We start from the raw sequence: 19,428 nt of genomic DNA, 5'->3' as shown, positions 1-19,428 counted from the left end.
CCTCAACCAGGATGTGACTTAGAGCACAAACTATTCTTTTCAGTGGAAAATGCCAGCTCCTCACCAAAAGCCCCAAACCTGAACATTTTTCAATTTTCAGGGGGTTTTGATTTTTTAAAAAAAATCTTCAGTTGTTAAAACTGACAAAAAAAATCTCACTGTCAGGTTTTCTGGTAAAATATCAAAAATCTTCAAGGAAAGCAGACACTTTCCCTAAACATTTTCATTTAGTCAAAAAAAAATTTTCTGGAGAAAAAAAAGATTTTGATGGAAAATGTTTGCCAATCCCTTGTTGGAAGCCATATAGCAGAGGTTTCTCACACTGTGGTCTGATGAGCACTGATGGTCCATGAAGAGCATGCCAGTGGTGCATTGATAGCTGCCTTGCAATATGGTACTAGCTTTTCTCCTAGTTTCCTGTTGCTAAGTATCATTAGGATCCTGTAAATGAATTCAATATTTTTCTAATATTACTAGAATTAACAATTTTGGTTGGACGTATTCCTGGAGGTTTCATCATATGACATAATCTTTAATTAAAGATTGGCCAAACCGGGCAGTCTCTACGTAAAAGAATAAATGGACACAAATCGGACACCAGGAATGGTAACATACAAAAGCCAGTAGGAGAACACTTCAATCTTCCTCAACATTCTATAACAGATTTAAAAGTAGCCATACTTGAACAAAAAACCCTTCAGAAACAGACTTCAAAGAGAAACTGCAGAACTAAAATTCATTTGCAAATTTAACACCATTAATTTGGGCTTGAATAGTGACTGGGAGTGGCTCGCTCACTATAAAAGCAGCTTTGCCTCTTCTGGAATTGACACCTCCTCATCAAGTATTGGGAGTGGACTACATCCACCCTGATCAAATTGGCCCTGTCAACACTGATTCTCCACTTGTGAAGTAACTCCCTTCTCTTCATGTGCCAGTATATAATGCTTGTATCTGTAATTTTCACTCCATGCATCTGATGAAGCGGGTTTTTTACCCATGAAAGCTTATGCCCAAATAAATCGGTTAGTCTTTAAGGTGCCACTGGACTCCATGTTGTTTTAATTAAAGATTAATCCTTAATTCCTGGAGACTCTGGAACAATCCAGGAGGGTTGGCAACCCTAAATAATATAATCTTACATAAATCACAATTGCTGTAATTGCCCTGGGGCTATTATGTGATCGTGAATATGAGGGAAGATAGTCTGGGGAGCCGTGGATAGAAAAAGTGTCAATCCACAAAACAATACCTCTCTTCCACACTATGAAAAAGTATGAGAACCACTGCCATATTGTATTAACCCACTTGAACCAGGCATTGTGATTTCTGAGCAAAACAATAGCATCCAGCAGTGTGTGGCCTGTGAGATCACAAAAATGCAAAGCGTGTTATCTTGCGATGGCTGAGGAGGTTATCACTACCCTATTTCTTATAAACAAAAGGAGGGGTCAGGCCACCAAACTCCTTTCCCCTTTCTTAGTGCCAAAGCAGCAGCAAATTCACTACTCCACAACAAACAGTGGAAGTCAAACTCTTCCTACTTTCTATAGCAATGTTGCTAGGTAGGATAAACTTCCAGCCAAATGCAGCCTGCAGTTGTGTAAGGGTTTGTGTTCCTTGAAGGTGCTGCTGTGCAAGGAGCAGCAGGACAACCTGTCCCAACAACCTGTGTTGTCCAGGCCTAGAGGAGAGCTGTTTGTGGTAGAAGACTTGGCCCAGAAGGCAGGTGGCCCACATAAGAGGAATACTGTTTCAGAGACTTCAGAGCAAAGATTTAGCTGCCTGTTTTGAAGATGAGCCTGTGAGATGGATGTAAGTAGAGGGCAGGGGAAGTCATGGAACCGAGCAAGTCAGCAACCTAGCAGGAGTGCTCAAGTCTGACAGTGTTTGTGAGACAAAATGGTTGATGTGGGGAGAGGGAAAAATTGATGTACATGCATCAAGATGCTGTTTGACTGTCAGTTACAGCTGCAGGGGAGTCAGTCAGGTGCATTGCTGTGCAAGGGCAGGTATGCGGTTCAGGAAAGACCTCAGGACCTGCACTCCCCAGAAGGCTTCAGGAACATTATGAATGTGATGCCACTTAGCCTCCAGGCATAGAGCTACTCACTAGTACACACTACACCCCCCCACACACACAATAATTATCCTTTGAAAGATACTGTGATGCCTTTGGGCCTGATGCCCAAATGGTACTGCACCTTGCAAAAATGGAAACCCTCCCATTGACTTCAATGGGCTTTGAATCATGCCTTTTTCAGGGAAGTTATGAGGTGAACAAGTCACTGGTGCTCTGAAGTGGGGTAAAGGGAGAAGGAAACATTCAGCATGATGTGGCTGGCATTGCCTAGGCCCTGTTGCCTATGGGGGAGCAGCTGCCAACTGGTTAAACAATAAAAAGACTGTGGGCAGGAGAGGAGGAGAGAATGGGCAGAAGAGAGTCTTCAACAAAAATAGCAGCAAGTGAACAGCAAAAGCTAAATGCTAATATTCCTCCGCCAGTGACACACAGGGGCATAGTGGGCCAGGCCTAAGTTTAAATGGAGGAATCTTAGGGCACCTTTATCTTTTAGTATGAACAGAAAATAAATAAAACAAAACAACTGTTGCCTGATGAGCACTGGTTCCCATTTCAGGAAGGGAAAGAAAAATGCCAATGAAAATGTGCTGGTTTCAAATTTGGGACGCCACAACATCCCTCTAACCCTTTTTGTAACAATTCTTCAGTTGCAAAATGAAAGCCCAATGGATTCATCACAAAAGGCTGCCTGCCAGCATAACCTACCGATTCCCTGTCATGTCTTCTGCCATCTGTTAAGAGGTCTTGCTGCTTGGCTCTTTGAGGGCTCAGCATTTCCATCAGCAGAACCAAGTGGCTTTCATTCAGAATGCTCAAGAAGTTCAAACTCAATCATGAAGGGATACTGTCATTTCCCCAGGCAGTACTGGTCCTTGGAAAGATTGTCTAGTGTATTCTCGTCTCCCAGAAAGGATTTCATAGATCACAGAAAAAGAGAGAGAGAGAGAGGAATAATGCACTGACATATCTGGCCAGCATTGTCATTCGCATCTGTAAGGAACAAACCAACCTCAACAGTCCTCCAGACAAAGAGGGGTAGGTGATAGATACCGCCTGTGAAGAAGGTGTCACTTTCTGCAATGGTTCCCTTGTGGGTGTGCTCTGTAGCTGAGTGGTCTGTCAAACTTTTAAACAAGCTATCTACCTTATTCACTGTATATGCCGGCTGAGTTCTCATCCCTTGGTAAGAAGCAGAGAGGTTGCGAGAGGTAACACCTAGGCTCTCCATGAAATGAAGGGGGGAGGTAGGCACCTCGGAATGGGATTCACAAAGGCCAGCATGCTAGGTGGCTCCTCAGAATTGGAGATGCCAAGGAGAGGGGTGTAGGCTAAGCCCCTTTCTTCTCGGTAAGTTGAGTGCTTAAGACCAGGCTGCAAGGAGGTACCTATTGCCTCTTAGGATTCTCAACTGAAAACCCTCTTTGAATGTTAGGTCCTCCTCCTCCTTCCTCACATCTCTCAGTCACCTTCGGGGCCCAATCCAGTAGGTGAGCTCTGAGCATGCTTACCAAATTGGGTCCTGCAGGCGAGTTAGGCAAAAGAATGCCTATCTTCCCGGGTTCATGCATCACACTGAGGCGTAGGCATCCAGATGTCTACAGGCAAGCAGCAGCAAGCTTCACAGAGGCAGAAACATAGGTGCCTAGGGAAATTTTACTGCAAAAAAATTAGGTGCCAAGCAAATTTATTTGCCTACAGGGTTCTGTGGCAGCTGAGTGGGCATTTTGTGAATCCCAATGAGGCCTAATTCTTGGATTTAGGTGCCTAAAGTGGCAGCTAAGTGCCTAAATCCTTTTGTGAAACTAGCCTAATGATGTCACTGTATACAGCTAACCAGATTATTAGATGATGTCACATCACCCTCAGAAGTATAATGTTGCTATGAATGGAGAAGATGACAGGACTCCTTGGAGTGATAATGTTCAATATGGTGCCAAACACTGGTTGAGGGGCAGGTCATGAAGTCAAAAAAATGATACTTCCAATACTTCAAGACATCAGAGTGGTTCAGAAGTTCTAGGCAGCCCATTTCAAATGAAACCTTCACTCCAACCCCCATCACCTACTGCAAGTCTGGAACTTGATTTTGAGACAGTAGTTTGCTCTCACACTCAGATCTGGCTCACCAAGGTTTTGGTAGTAGGAGACACAATAAGGAATTCATTGGATCTGTGTCATTGGGCAGCATGTCCTAGTTTTCTGAGCTTATCCTGTTTAATGAATATAATTTCATTCATTATTTTTCTGTGTATCTACAGACACAGTAGGTCCTCTAATGTATTAGAAAGCATTGCAAACCCCGTAAATGAGACCCTTCAGAATGTTGGTGACAGATGAAGGACACAGGCATATGAGGAAGTGGGAAGGAGGCAAAGATGACCCAGAGCATTACTATACTCAGGCACATGCCCCCTCATTCACAGACCATTTCCAAGACACGCCCCTTTCGGGATCGAGAGGGTTGTTTTATTTTAAAACAAAATGTGAGGGTTTCCAGGAAAATGCTGATCAATTTTGGGGGGAAATGATTTTTTGAAACCCATGTGCAATTTTTTCAAAAAATAATTTAAAAGATTGTTTCAAATTACGAAGATCTTCTAGAAGAAAAATCCACATGGATTTGGTGTATGATACCATGACCAAGCCCTTCCCTTTCTATTATAACTAATGTCTTAAATGAGATTCTCTGTCTATACTCCTGGGTTTGTATTTGTAACATGAAAACAAATGTCTTGATATTGTTGAGCACCATTATACTTAATGTATACACTGAGGCTTGGAAGAAAAACTGCCCTGCTGAAGTCTCATTAGCTTTAAGAGGCCTGTTTGCGCCAAATTGGCAAAACAATTCCCAAGGGCCATGTCTTAAAAACTCTCACAATGATCACCCAGGAGAATTATTAAAATAAAGAAAGAATCTAGGAACTAGTTGATCCACCAGTAGAGGAAAAAGAAGTGTCTGACAATCAAAGACCTTGGTGTAGATTCTCTACTGAAGTAGAACTCTGCTTAATGGACCATATACCAGTAGAGGACTGGCACAACATAGCATAACTTTGCCTCACTCACTCTTGCCCCAACTTGTCCCCAATATCAGGGGTGGTGGCAGAGGCCCACAATCTGGCCCAGTCACAGATGTGCCAGCTGAGAGTTGCCCTATGACAGGGGAATTCTCTGCTGGTGATTTACAGATGGATGATTCTCCTTTATGTCATCTGCACGATACAAGGGGCTGCAACCAGATTTCAGAATATGGCCCTTGTATGAAATGAGCCTATTTTAGGGTGAAATCCACCCCTGTGCAGAAGAGGCCTTTACACTTCTTACATGACAGAGTAGTATCTGTGTAAAAACAGAGACCACATTGCTAAAGAAACAGCCGTATCAGGACAAATTGCATTTTAACAAAATGACAATCCAAATATCACTTTGCCCCTTTGTGTATTTCCAAAAATCTTCAAAGAAAATGTGGCTGCAGCTAACCCAAGCTCTGGGCACAGTGAGACATTGCCTCCCCAGTGAATTACAAAACACATCCACGTGGTTTGAGAGAAGGCAGTTTTCAGCCATGCTCCAAGAGTCAATATGCATTTTACTGTATTGTAATGGAGCTTAATGTTCCAGGTCACAGACCCTTTTCACAGGAAAAATTGTGTGATTAAAGACCTAATTAAGTTTATTTTCCCTGTATTTACTCTGTATACCCTAACCTGATATTAGAAGTCTAATTTGTTTAAGGAAACCAAAGATGATTGCCCTAGCTAATTTATATTTGGCAAAAATACTGTAGGATTCTTTCAGAAAAGAATATTACTTTTTTCTTCAGCCGGAGGCAAGTAAATGTGATGTGAGTGACAACCTGGTTGCTGGTGGTGAGTTAAGAATGAGGCTGGGTTTTTGACTCAGATGACGTGTCACCTACAGGTACAATATGGACTTAAAGGGCAAAATGACATGGATGTAGCCAGCAATGTCATACCCTCCATGTGCCTCAGGCAAGCTCAGCTGCAAGACTATATAAAATGCAAAGAAAAAAAAAGGGCCATTGAAAAAATGCAAATGAAGAATCTAAACTGACCTTTGCTGGGGAAATAAATTATTTTTTTAAAATGGTTAGGTCTCTGCGTGACTGACTATGGGTAAATGATAAGATCAGGTCTACTAATGTCTGCTACCCTCCTCTTTTCCCAGTCCAGCAATAAATGCAAGAAAAGTCAGGTATCTTCCACATGGATCTTTTCCTAGTCTCTCTTGCCTGATTTGAGTCCAAATTCTCTGCAAGCATAACTCCATTGAGAAATTCCCATTACAACCGGGAAAATCAATGGATCTGGCCCTTCATCATCAGTTGTGTAGGCATGTAACTGCAGTTTTTCTGAGGCACCTAGTGAGTTGTAACCTGTGAAAGCGGAGCACCATTGGGATACTCTGTAGTAATGCTACCATTTTTTAATGGAATTTACAAAAGCCCCTGTGTGCCAGCTTGTTGGAGGAGAATAAATACAGTACTTGCTTATATTTGAATGCTATAACTAGGAACAAGTGGGGAGAAAAATTGGAAGACCCCCTTTAAATGCCATTAAAATACACTGGATGAGTAGAGCTGTTTGGAAGGATAAAAGGAGAAATGGTAAATATTTTGCTAAGAATTAGGGATGACTCCTCTTAACTATGAGGATCTGGCATGTCGGTGACAGAAAGTGGTAATTCTGAAAGTTACAGTACAAGAAAAAAAGCTTATAGTAATTTAAGATGGAATGCCATTAATATTTTCTGCTGTACCACTGAATCCTATTAAATAAAATAGGAATGTATCATTTAGCTCTATGGCTTTTGCAATATTAAAATTCAGTAGAGATGTGGGTTGATTGGTTGTTTTTTATAGACAATTAAAAGAGCATTTTTTCTTTCATATACCCCACCTGCTGTTCTAGTAGCTTATATCTGGGAAGAAGGAGGTTGAAGCAACAAAGTATGTGTTGTTTTTTTCCCCTGTTACTGCAAAGGCAGATCTCAGGTCTGTCTTCAGGGTTCTGGAACAGAAGTTGGAGGTCTGTAAAAAAAGATACTGTGAAAGTTCTGGAAGTTGGGGGGCAAATGTACACCTTTCAATGACACTAAATGGTACTGCACCATGCAACATCGCAACCCTCCTCAGTCACACAGACCTATTGCAAGTTGCAGATTAGGTAAGCCACCAAAAGTAGGATTTGGGTTTCATTTTTCCATGAGCATCAGGGATATGAGATGCTTTTGAAAATTGAACTATGTGACTTAGGAGGTTACGTCCCATTTTCAAAAGTGATTTATGCACTTAGGAACCTAAATCCCATTGACTTTCAATGAGACTTAGGCTCCTAAGTGCTAAGTTACCTTTGTAAATGGGCCTTAAGGCTCCTAAATAATGATGATGGTAATTATACCATAGTTTAGCAATTGTATGTGGTTATATTAGCTTAAAAAGGCTCACTTTTTTTGTTCTCTCTCTTTCAGTTTTAAAGATTGTATGGTAGAAGCAATTTTCTTCACAGTCCTAGTCAATCTCTACATGCTGCCTGTCGTCAAACTGGTAAGATAATATGAACTCAAGTACCAGGAGGAAAAAAACAAACAGTGTGACTCAAGAAGCACACTGGAAAGAAGACTGTTCCATAGCCAATTAGAATCATCAATTTTGTTTCCCTTTATTTGCATCCTGATGGCATTGGCTTAAAGTGATTAGGGTTTAGAACAGAAAGATATTGCAAGATTCTAAAACAGAATTCTAGAAATGAAGGATTCTAGAATTTTAGGATTTTGAAACTGAGGGATTCTAGGGCAGCAAGATTCAGGAACTTGAAGAAATGGAGGATTGGAAGACACAGGAGACAGACCAGGACCATATCTAGTTATGCTTTTATGTGGCCTCCATTAAACTAATATCTGAGCACCTTACAACCATTAATTAATTTATCCTCATTGCAGCTTTGAGAAAGAGGGCACAAAAGACTGTTCTGCTGAGGACAGGGAACTGGGGAAGTTCTTCAGAAGTTGGGAATTTGACCAGATGAGCTATGTTTTGCACTGATGTGGCTTCAGAGAATTAAGAGCTTATCCTTTAAGATTTGAGACTCAGAGACTGGTATTGCTGGAAATGCTTATGTGTCAACCAGAGAAGTTTATGAGACCTGCATAAGACCTAATATATCCCCAGGTGAAATATTTAAAAGGGAATTTTTTGAACAAGTTCTGGGTTTATTTACAGTTGATGTGATCTATTAAACTGAGTACTATTGCATGAAGAGTCATTACCAAATTTGGCCAAGCAACTTTAACATACACTATATACATAGATAGTATTTTCAGTTCTATACCCATTAATAAAGTTCAAGTTTAAGGCTTGGCTTCAGCATCCTTTAGGAACAATGGGTAACATTTTCAAATGCACCTGATTTACTTAAGAACCTAAATCCAAATGAAAGTCAGTGGGACTTGAGCTTTTCAGTCACGTAGTTATTTTTGAAAACTTGACTAATATGCTTGTATTAATAATAAATACACATTTGGTACCAGACAGTTCAAAACCTAGGAAAGACAGGTTACAATCCCAAACCATACAGGTGAAGTCTGTCCTCTAATCCCCCTTTCCCTTGAGAATACTGCCCTTCCCCCAAACAGTGTCATGCAGTAAGGCCAATTTGTTTAAAAGGGGCCTCTGATTTGGGGTCCCTAATTTGAGACAATTAGATGCCTTTTGTTGGTCACCTAAATGCTGAGGCATCCAAAATTAGAGACTCCTTTTGAAAATATTGCTGTAAGTTTCCAGTGATCCTCTCTGAAACCATAAAAAAGTTTCTCATCTAGGTGGAAACTCAGTTTAAAGCCTCTTTCCCTGATAAATGTAAATGTGATTAGGACTCCTAGGAAGGCTGTCCTTCAGCCTCTGTTCAAAGACAGGTTGTCTGGGTACTGATGGGGAGGACATTCAGCGTAACTAATGAATACACTTGTATCCTCTTGGGCAAAGAGATCTGAAGGGAGAGAGTGAATGAAAGAGTAGCCAGGGGTGGCAGGTTTGTATCATTTTTGGTGGTGCCCAGAATAGGTCCAAGTCCTGTCCCCCTCCCCCCACATGCCTTGTAAGCTGATACATCTTTTTTAAAATAATGTAAAAATGTGAGGGCTCTGGGGTAAGGCTGGTGATGAGGGGTTTGGGAGGGGCTCAGGCAGAGGGTTGGGGTGCAGGGGTGAGGGCTGTGGCGTGGGGCCAGGGATGAGGGGATCACAATGTAGGAGGGGGCTCAGGGCTGAGGCAGAGGACTAGGGTGCTGGGGTGTGAGGGCTCTGGCATGGGGCCAGGGATGAGGAGTTTGGGGTGCAGACAAGCTGCCCCGGGGCTGGGGACAGAGAGGAGGACTTCCCCCAGCCCTCTCCCCACTGGCAGCAGCGAGCTCTGAGAGAGGGGTCCCCCTGGCAGCACACTCACCCGGCACCACTGTCACTGCACGTGTTCCTAGGGCCCCTCTCAGGTCCAGAAAGCCCCATCACCTCCCCTGTGGTGGGTGCCGAGAGGGGGAGCTGCCATCACATGTGTGCCTCCTCCCCTGCTGCTGCCCCTCACTGTAGCCTCACTGGGGTGGGAATGGGGCTGCCCCTTGCCCAGCGTGGGGCAGGAGTGGTGACTGCGGGTGTGGGGGGGGGGCTGTGCTGGTGGAGGGTCCTGCCAGAAAATGGAAGAGTCCCAGGTGCTAGGGCAGGGTTAGGGTCAGCCTTCCCTGGCGCTAGCGGATGGGTAGCGCTAGGACCCTGCGGTGGCAGTTGATGCCAGGAGCCAACAGAGCTGAGTGCAGCCCAGAGCTGCAGGTGGCAGCCACCGGCTTGAGGCAGGGACACTCCGGGCCTGGGGGATGTGCGCGGGGGTGGCAGGTGGGGCTGGAGGAAGAGACCCGGCTCCAAACATTGGTGGATCCGGGCCTCCGGGCCCTGAATATTTCTGCAGCCTGGGCACCACAGGCCCATATAACTTGCTGCCCCTGAGAGAAACAGTACAATAATCCAGCCCAGGGCTGTCAGGGAAGCATGGGTCTAGTAGGTAAGCAGCCCCAGAACAGCTGACCTCCTTGTGACAGGTGCAATAGATGAGCCCAGGACTTGAATGGGTATAAAGGCTGAATTACCCCATCGTGCTGAGTGGTGGGTCTTCAAATTCAGGTTTGAAACATGTGGGTGGTGCAATCTGGGGAAGCTTTCACTGCTGCTAACCATGGCCTGGATGTTTTCTGCTCAATGTTCATAGTATAGAGGCAAACACAGACCCTCATTCTCCCCATCTGCCAGCCTGATACTTTTTCACCAACACTCAATGACCTTTACATTTTAAAAGGAAACATTTTTTAAATCTGTTATCTTACACATTAGAGGACAATCAATGCCTGTCTGCTATAGTCATCTTTCACAGAGATAAATGACATGTCCCAATCAGGCATTCTTCAGGGACTTGAACTCCTTTATCACAGTACTTATTATGGTGGACCAATGGTTCTGCTAGCTACCTAATGAATACAAATCCACTTATAGCACAATAGCATTCTCCTTGGAAAGCTTTCAAAAAAACAAGGCAGGTTAGTAATAAAGGCTCTCTAGTTGGGGGTGTTACTGTATTCAGCAATCATACAACACTTTACATCCTCAGAGGACTGTAATATATTAATTAAAACTCATCACATTCCAATGAGATAGCTAATCCTATCCTGTCAACTACTTTGAAAGTACAGGTCCACCTGTGTCATAAACAGACAGTCCAGGGTTAATTCCTCTTTTACCTGTAAAGGGTTAAGAAGTTCACATAGCCTAGCTGACACCTGACCAGAGGAACCAATGGAGGGACAAGATGTTTTCAAAGATGGAGGAGGGAAATGAGTCTTTTGTCTGTTCAGAAAAGTTTGTGCTGGAGTGAAGGATCCAGGAATCAGCCATCTAACATTTCTTAAAAGTAGTAAGTGTTTAGAGAAGGAATGTATTAAATTATGTTTATTTTCTTTTGTGACTTCGTTTTTGCATAGAGGGAGAATCAAATTGGGTGTCTTTGTGTAACTAAGGTTTTTGCCCAGAGGGACATTCTCTGTGTTTTGAATCTGTTGTCTGTGAGAGTAGCTTGCATGCTAATCTCACAGAGGTATTCCTTTCACCCTTTTTCTTTTTAATTAAAAGTCTTCTTTTAAGAACCTGATTGATTTTTCCTTGTTTTAAGATCCAAGGGTTTTTTGGATCTGGGCTCACCAGGAATTGGTGGGAGGTGAATCAGTCTCAATCCTGCCAGGAAAAAGGGGATAAAGGCTGGGGAAATATTTGGGTGGGAAACAGTTTCCAAATGACTCTCCCGTAAACGGTTGTTTAAACTATTTGGTGGTGGCAGCTACTAGATCTAAGCTGGTAAATAAGCTTAGGGGTTATCTCGTGCAGGTCCCCACATCTTGTACCCTAAAGTAGGAGCAGCTTGCAGGAGTGGGATCTTAGTATTATTATCCCCTATTACAGATAGAGAAACTTTAAATTATCCACCATTATTTCAAGTATATTCACTGGGAGCATCCACTCCATCCCTGTCAAGAGTCTGAAGCCTCAGCAATGGCATACGAGAGCTAAAACAATCTGGCAACATATGCAACATAGTAATAGGAAGAGAGAAAGAGATGGATGAGACACAGGAAAAGAGAGAGAGAAAGGAGGGGAAAGCACTAGAAAAGAAAGGGAGATATTTTCCTGCCTTTTCAGAGACAGTAAGGCTTTTCCCTGGAGAACTCGTCAGTGATTGTAGATGGCGAATTACCCAGTATTTAAGGCTTTTGAAATTTCAGTCCACTTTCTGGTTACACAATAGCTGGAAGCAGTCTGGGATGAGTGCAGTTCTTTGTTCTTTTCATGAGCAGGAAGAAAGGCTTGGCTTGTTTGAATCTGTTGGAGAGGACCTAATGATTTTTTTTTCTTTGCCTTAATGTTTTGTTAGTTTAAAAAAAGGGAGAAAAATGCTGTTGCAGCAGCCCAAGTGAATAACACAGGGCTGTCACCTGCCTCTGTTTTCACCAGATCACCATGGATTCTGTATCCTGAAGGACATGCACAGAAATCCAGGAGCTATGCAGCTAGAGATAATACCATAAAAAGCTTTCTTACTGTGTGTAAGGATGACTCAGTGCATGATGTCTGTGAGCACTTCTCAGCCTGTTTGATCAAGTTGAGAAGCAAAGTTGGAAAAGTAACAGACATACTTCCCTGATGGATTGTATTTTCTAAGGGACAACCTATCCTAAATTCTCAATCACTGAGGGACAATCTACATTCATTCCTATATTTGCTTCCTACAACCAACTCTCTGAATAACTTTTCATGAATGATGTACCCAAATATTTGGATGCTAATATCTAAACTGTATTGTTAAATTTATTCACCTAAATTTGGGTTGTTTCAGATTATGTACTAAATAAGAACATAACATAAGAACGGCCGTACTGGGTCAGATCAAAGGTCCATCTAGTCCAGTATACTGTCTACCGACAGTGGCCAATGCCAGGTGCCCCAGAGGGAGTGAACCTAACAGGTAACGATCAAATGATCTCTCTCCTGCCATCCATCTCCACCCTCTGACAAACAAACAGAGGCTAGGGACACCATTCCTTATCCATCGTGGCTAATAGCCATTAATGGACTTAACCTCCATGAATTTACCCAGTTCTCTTTTAAATGCAGTTATAGTCCTTATGTATCTTATGATTTTTAAACCAAAATTTGTATTTGTGGATAATCTAAGCACTATACCCAGATGTACAGACACTCTTTCCTCAAACTGTGTATTATATAATGTTAACATTAGCTTTAATAAAATTTCTAAATCAGTTTAATATCAGATATCTACTCTATCAGGAGAGAGTATCCTGCCCTTGAAGAGCTTACTAATAGATCTTTTTTCTATCTCTAACTGATATAAGCCCACATATGTCATGAGGACATATATTGTGACATGACACTGTTGAAACATATTAAACCATTGTCACACTGATGCACCATTATGGCATCATCGTGTTGTTGTACTTGGTCCTGAAAATAAAGGTTTTAAAGGTGACAACTGTAATCAGACAGAGAGCACTGGCTTATCACCATCATAGCTTTGGTTCAGAGGTAGCTCAGAAATGAAGCCCTATTAAAACATATTGCAAAAGCACCACACAATTGCAAACATTTTGATATTTCTGCACATTTTATAATGAGCTGAATTTTTATCTGGTTGGATTCTGTGTAAGACATTGCCTACACTAGACAGCTATACTGCTTTCACTATAAATTCCTGAACTGGAGTTCGGCCAAGATTCTTCGATTAACATACCTAATTTTATGAAACATACTATAGGATGTATAACAAACAGAAAAGGCTCATTCCAAAATCCATAGGCTGTAAAAAATAAATGAATAAAAGATAGATTTTATTCATTTCATATTCATACCATGTGTCATATCCACACCTACTGTAATTAGCTTTGCAAGTAACACACCATGAGACACCGTCAAATGATTTTCCATAATTAAGATATGTATTATTCAAGCATTTGATATGATGTCTGAAGAAATGCTACTCTCACAATTAATGCTTGGATATGAGCATTGTCTATCACCTGGATTGAAAAAAGCCAGGGAACTGCAAATGAAGAATAATGTTTAACTGCAATGTACCAGATTTGGAGGGAGACATCTAGTAATGTGTCACCGGGAGCTGTGAAGGTTTGGTTTTATATAACATATTCATTAAGGGCCTGGAAGAACATATTCAGCATGTAAATGAAATTTACAAATTATATTAAAGTTAATGTTTAAAAATAAAATATCCACAGGTTAAGAGGGAAGGTACTGTACATCTGGGGTCAGGCTTGAATTATGAGAGATTACGAGTATCGGTTACAAGGTTCACGAGATATAGACATATGGACATGGATGCTGATTCAGTAAAGAACTTAAGTATGTATTTAAGTCTATCCCTATTCAGAAGAGCATGTAAGCACATGCTTAACTTTAAGTATCTACTTAAATCCCCATTGACTTCAATGGAACATAGGCACATGCCTATGGTTAAGCATGTACTTAAGAGCTTTCTTGAAAAGGGATGCTTTCATGAATCAGGGCCTTAGAGAGGTTTCAATCATGAACAGAAAATAAAATGTTTCAATTTGCAAGTTTGGGAGAATAGTCAGAAACAAATATTCAATAGAAGGGAGAAAAAAATAATGTGGAAAGATACTTGGGGTTATAATAGACATTAATTGCATGTGATTTTGCAGTGCTATATAGCAACGTAAAAGAGCAATATGATTTTGGACTGCATAGTGAGAAGCACTGTGTCATGGTGGAGAGAGGTACTAGTCACTCTCTCTATAACAATTCTGCTGAGTATGCACATGGAGTACTGAATTCAGTTCTAGGCACCTCATAACCAGAAAGATGTAGACAAATTACAGAGGGTTCAAAGAAGAAGATAAAAGAGTTAGATATGACAATGACAAAAGGGAAGGGATTGAAGGGTATAACATTTTATTCATGTCAACATCCTGGAAGAAAAGGAACTTTACAGTATGGCACAAGGTGGTATAACCAGAAGGGAGAATGGGATGAAATTAAGAAAAAGGAAAAATGAGATTGAATATCAGGAAATGACAGTGAAATTGCCTTCTCCAAGGGAAGAGGTGGAGACTCAATGATCATAGACATTTAAAGTCACGCTGGAGAAGGACTAAGAAACATACTATGGGGATCAGTGACGGGGCTAGAAGAACAATGAACTACTAAGTGGCCTAATAAGTCTTTTTCTAGCTCTGATCTCTATAATTCTGTAATTCATTTCATTGTATTTATCTAGCTTTCTTAAGTATGGCTAGCAAATTAACACTGAGTCTTAGTACATCTAAAGGATATCAGTGCATGAAACAGCAATACTATTCCATAATACATATAGGGCTAAAACACCTCTGGTGTTCATGGGCGCACGCTAAAGGTAGCACTCTAGTACACCTGTGCCAAGAGCATGTATAACCTGCTTCCTAGTGCTGGAGAGGGCCCAGGAGGAGTAACCTGCTAGTGGTATGTGAAATACTTAGTAGCACTAAGGCACTCGGATACCATGGTGATGGGCGTGGTGCAAGACTAGACTAGGTGTTTCTGTGTTGGGCATGGGTGGGCTGTGGTGTATCACTTTTATAGGTGTAGAAAGAGCCACTCTGCACAGTGCTTCCTCCACCCCTAGTGCCCAGGAAGTATTATGGGGCTGCTTCTCTACTAGCGTGAGTTAGCACTGTTCCATTGTCTTCAAAGGAGCTACACCAGTGGTTCTCAAACTGGGGTTGCCACTTGTGAGGGAAAGCCCCTGGCATACCGGGCCGGTTTGTTTACCTGCCGCGTCTGCAGGTCCGGCCAATTGCGGCTCCCACTGGCTGCGGTTTGCTGCTCCAGGCCAATGGGAGCTGCTGGAAGCAGCGCAGGCCGAGGGATGTACTGGCCACCGCTTCCAGCAGCCCCCATTGGCCTGCAGCGGCGAACTGCGGTCAGTGGGAGCCGTGATCAGCCGAACCTGCGGACGGGGGAGGTAAACAAACTGGTCTGGGCTGCCAGGGACTTTCCCTACACAAGCAACAACCCCAGTTTGAGAAAAACTGAGCTACACCAATTTATAACAGCCAAGAATCCGGTCCCATGTCTTTTAAAGGCATAATGTATTTTGGCATAATGTGGTCTTACTCTTAAAGTCATCTATCATTAGATACTACCTACAAATAAAAACACGGACATCTATGCATTAAACTTTTTCTATTGAAGTTTTTGAAACCAGATCACATACTAAAAACCAAAGCTTGGAAATGTCCTTATTAGGATAAAATACAAATGCATCATTGCATACACCATTTTCTTGGGTTTTACTGGATTATACTTAACATTTTTCTCATGAGTACATGGTGACATATGAAAAATTAAGCAAATCAAAAAATAAAAAGAAATAATTGTATGGCCCTATAGAATCCAAGTCCAAATGTTTGTAAAGTGCTATAAGCCATTACAAAGGGGTATCCTCAAAGAAAAGCAAAATCCTCTAGTAGTTTTCTCATTAAAGTTCAATACTTTAGTGGCAGAGCTTCTAAAATTATATTCAAATGGGCATAAAATTCATATATATGCTTATTTTGCAAAGGTTACAGTTAACAGTAGAACTTCAAAGTAGTCATTAATAGCAGGGAAAAAGCTGTGAGGTAACTTGGTGTATATATACAGAGAGAGAAAGGACACACACTCACTCTCTTTCTCTCCCCCTCTGCCCGCCCTCAAAAAGTTTTAGCTTTTTCCCTGCTATTAATTACTATTTGAATTTCCACTGCTAACTGTAACCTTTGCAGATATATATATATACGTAGTTAGACCTTCCAGCAATATATATATATATATATATATATTGCAGGAAGGTCTAACTACACTGTGGATTTAAATCTGTCTAGCTTGTTAACATGGAAAACGCCACTATTCTAGAGCTCTCAAGAGAAAGCATGTTCACGATACGTAATATTTTTGTAATATTTTAAACTATAGCAAATCTAAATATCACATGACTAAAATGCCGTTTGGGGTATTTGCATCTGAGGCAAGCTGCATGTGATTTAGGAGTAATTAAGGATAAACAGAAGTACAACTGTAAAGCCAGTTGGCTCATTTACATTGCACTCTATTAAATCCATGGCTTTTGAGGGGAGCAAATTTCTTGCCTGTGATCATCAGGAAAAAAGTCGTAAATCAGAACCCCATTCTCAGGAGTTCTGTCCATGGGTGAATATACTGAAAATCAAATATGCTGCTGAAATAAAATGTTCATGAGACCTTCTTTAATTAAGGAAGGTGTTTTCCACTGTGAGAAAACGTTGTTTGGCTCAAGGGAGGTTATTATTTATATACAAATGTAGCTGTTAGTATGTAAAAATCAAATTACATTATGTTGGAGGAAGCTGGTCCTTTAAACGTATCTCCTGGAGCAAGCATAAGTGATTAGAAACAAAAAAGTCTACCAAGAGCTGTAGCCCACATATAAGGCACTCACAGTTAACGGGCTCATTAAGTTAGAGGGGTGGTTAAGGTTATTGTGGGCTGGCCCTAGAAGTGTAGCATAAGCTACATGTTTATTTCTGGAAATCATTTTTTTCTGGCGATTTAAAGTCAACTGAATTAAGTTCTTTGGGGCTGGGACTGGGACTGGGACTGGGACTGGGACTGGGACTGAGACTTCCTCTATGTTTATACAGCACCCAGCATGATGGAGCTCTGATTGGCGCCTTTGGGTGCCACTGCTGTGCACATAAATAGGAAGGAAATGGATCTGGCAGGCTACAGAATGCCTTTGACCGCTAAACAGTAACACAGAAACAACTTTGCTCCATCTGCTGCCACTAAGTGCTTTAGCAAATGCCATTCAAGGTCTTAGCATGGCTTACAGGCTCCAGACCTCAGATCTTATCATGCCGTTCTCTCTTTCAAGAGGAGAGATTGTTTGTAATGCTTACTAATATTTTAACGAGGCGCTGTCTACACAGACACACACTGCTCACCAAGGGTATGAGAAAGCTCCCATTAGCAACAAAACTCTCATTGGCTTTGGTGGGACAAGATGAAGCCTCAGCAGAGTAACCACTTCCAACCCCATCTACCAAGAATACACTCCCACACACGCACCCTGCACACCAAGAGAGCAACCCCTCTCTATGGCTATATGCTAACAGAACACCTTCCCCACATCAGTACAGTAAAGACAGCACCTCTACCTCTTACTAATATGCCAATCAAGTGCCTTCTCCCCTGCCACACCAATCAATCACCTCCACACAGAACAAAGCACCCAGTCAACAAATAGACCACCACCTGCAGGCGCTCACATGCCTCGCCCAACAGGGCATCTCTCCCCTTGCCAATCTGCAAACAGGGACAACCCGTCAGACATACTTACACAGAGCTCCCTTTGTACAAAGCTCAACAGGACAGCTTCATACATCTTGTCAGCCAATGAGCACACCTCTGTATAGTGCAGGAACTAGGCATATCTTTGGGAAAGCCTGGATCTCTTTCTTCTCCACTCATATCAAAATCCATCTGTTTCTGGAGCAAGGAGCCTAGAAATGACAGCCTAAGAAAGAGGCATGAAAGCAGATGCATGCCCCTTTTCCCCAACTTGCTGCCATTCCCTCACTGCACAGTTCTCCAGGCTGCAGAGCAATGATCTGGGCACACAGAGGGCTAGTAAACTGGCATGCTCCATGGGCTTCTGAAGTTTTCCAGGAAGGCTGAGAGCAAAGGCAACACAACGAGGAGGGTGTAATCAGCTTTATCCCACCCTTGGAACTGTCAGGTGCAACATCATGATGGACTTCCCAGCCTGGGCTGTTGGCAGCTCAGCTGGGTCATTAGCAACAACTGTCTATCCAGCGGCAATACATTAATACATCTCTGTCACTGAGTCAATCTGTCCAGCATGCTCTCCCTTCATACTTCATCATAAAAGTTATATTGAGGATTATGGGGAGGCAACACTTTCAAGTTAAAACAAAACATCCACTGTGTTTTGAGAGCGGGGAAGTACAAGATTTGGCCAAGATGCTCTTCAGATGTTACCTTCCCACTCCTACTGTTTAGCTGGAGTGAGCTACTACTCTGAACAGGATTCCAGCTGTGGAGGTTTCAACCACAAGTGGGAGACACCATCACATCTTTTTGCTGGAAATATGTTAGTATTTATTATGATTATTTTCTTTTGTCATTAGCAATTGTTGCTGAAATACATGGGACTGTTTGGACATTTTTTAGACACAAATCCCCAGTCCTCTGTGATTAGTGAAGATTTAGCTCAAAGGTGTTTTTTCTCCTCCTCCATTATGTATGCAGGGCAGAACTCAAAGTGAGCAGAGATGAGATGCAGGTAAGTTTCTTCTGGAAACAGAGCAGTTTAATACCAGTTTGTTGCCAACTTAGAACAAGGTGGTAACCACAAAAGTGACTGTAAAGGTGACCTATCTGGGATTCCATTCCAAGTTTGCTATCTTGCATTGATTTCTGTATCATATTTGCTCAGTGTGAAAGTCAAAAGATGATCTCGCTACCTGCTAGTCCTGCAAACCCAGCCTGGTGTCTAAACCTGAGTTGTGTTCTTCCTGGATTTTATATTAACCCCAGTAATAATAATGCAGTGATTAGGACTTTGCTGACAATTTTGCTTATGGTGCATATGTCAGAATAGAATGCAGCCCATTCTTGTAGATTGTAATAATTCTGCTTTGCTAATAATAGACAAACTTGGTTTA

The 19,428-nt window shown here is 41.9% G+C and overlaps 1 protein-coding gene across 3 annotated transcripts in view; it reads right to left on the bottom strand.

Moving 5' to 3' along the window:
• Window positions 1-19,428, bottom strand: part of CHRM2 (cholinergic receptor muscarinic 2) — a 141,495-nt gene that overhangs the window by 81,461 nt on the left and 40,606 nt on the right. For all 3 annotated transcript variants that reach the window (XM_039485087.1, XM_039485096.1, XM_039485105.1), the window contains one exon: window positions 7,006-7,136. The gene's annotated coding sequence lies outside the window, so the exon portion shown is untranslated. The remainder of the gene's footprint in view (window positions 1-7,005; window positions 7,137-19,428) is intronic.

This window comes from Mauremys reevesii, linkage group 1 (genome assembly GCF_016161935.1).
Source record: "Mauremys reevesii isolate NIE-2019 linkage group 1, ASM1616193v1, whole genome shotgun sequence".
NCBI classification, from domain to species: Eukaryota; Metazoa; Chordata; order Testudines; family Geoemydidae; genus Mauremys; species Mauremys reevesii.
This window is presented reverse-complemented; position numbering and strand designations above follow the sequence as displayed.